This window comes from Elephantulus edwardii, unplaced genomic scaffold, assembly GCF_000299155.1.
Source record: "Elephantulus edwardii isolate Elephantulus edwardi_28Jun2011 unplaced genomic scaffold, EleEdw1.0 scaffold00078, whole genome shotgun sequence".
NCBI lineage: Eukaryota > Metazoa > Chordata > Mammalia > Macroscelidea > Macroscelididae > Elephantulus > Elephantulus edwardii.
The window spans coordinates 10246335-10247956 of NW_006399828.1; positions in this window are offsets into that span (position 1 = coordinate 10246335).

Here is a 1622-nt window from a genome sequence, read left to right on the forward strand (position 1 = left end):
TGCTAGGAAAACAAACAGATTTGTCCTGGAAAGGGTTAAATTGGGTGGCTCCTTGGAGGCAAGGATTCTGAGGCTCCATCTAACATACTTTTGACATGTGAGTCTTGGGAGGGTGGAGGGACAGCACAGGAGAGGAAGGCCCTCTATGAGGTGGATTGATTCAGTGACTGGGATAATTCGGATAGGAGTGTCAGAGGCAGTGCGATTGGCACAGGACAGAGCGGAGTTTAGGGCTGTTGTACATAGAGTCGCTATGAGTCGCAAGTGACTTGACGGCACATAACAACAACATCATTTCGGAAGTGGATGGTCAATCCTTCCTGATGCTATTAGGTGCTGTTGAGTCAGACTCGTAGCTGACCCTCTACCAGGTTTTCTGAGGCAGTAAATTGCAAAGGATGAAATTTCTAATCATTCTTCCATGGAGCATCCAGTGTATTCCTCTATGTGCCTTTGAGTTTGGAGCACAAGTCTTTAGTAGTAGACCACCAGAGCTCCCTATGATTTTCCAGTACAACATGAATATTTGACATATGTATGGCATAGTTTCTAGGACCATAAACAATACTTAATGCACTATAGTATGACAACATGATGAACATAACTAATATGAATTTTTATGAAATTTCCAAAATACTGTAATTCTACCATATTCATATAATTTTAAATATTGATACCTTGATAACAAAATATTTCAAGTAACTGTAATTTTTTTTCTTATTTAAAGATTAATAATACAAGTGCTTTAACTTTCTAAAATGTTTTATACTGATAGGATAACTGTTAAAAGACATTTTTAATAAGGATGTAGATGGTGAGGAATGTAATAATAGAACCACAATGGCATAATGATTTTTAAAATGTGACTAAAGAAGATATTTTTCTCCTTTGACTGATTCAATTATATATCCAAAACTACTTATAAAGAGTGGCCATTTTAATAGACTTCCTCCATTACAGTTAGTTCCCTAAAGAAATAAAGGTCAAACTTAGATCAAATCCATCAGAACAACAACACAGTTTTTAAAAAATTACATTCAATTGTCCACACTTAAGAAAGCTGTGATAATGGAAAGATAGAGATAAATGAAGTTGTACTGATATAAAAATTTAATCACCCTTTGATAAATTGAAAATCTATTTTAAATCCTTTAGTCATAAGTTGTCTCTTTATAGAATAGCTTGGAAATGGAATGAGAACTAATTGACTGAAGATTGCTTCATCATAACTGTTTTTCAAAAATGAGCAGGGCACAATGTCTTTTATTATTCTTGATTTAAATTACATAAAATGTTAAAAACCTTGTCACAATGTTTTCAAAGGAAGGGTTTTAATTTTTGTAATTTTCCTTTTGTCCTTAGAATTTACATTCAGTTGTACTGAGTGAGCTTAAAATTAGAACAAATTATGCTCCAAATTTAACTATTCAGATGTTGGGCATTTAATATTGCCAGAGCACACAGAAGGTTGCAATTCATTTGGTGGTTTAAATTAACTTCTTAAGTTATAATATTGCAGTAAAATAATGATGGATAATAAAATGCTAATATAATAGGTTTGTTAACTAAAGTCTGGTATCTGATTTAAGCCTGAAAATAGCAGAGTTTAGGAATATTTTTGA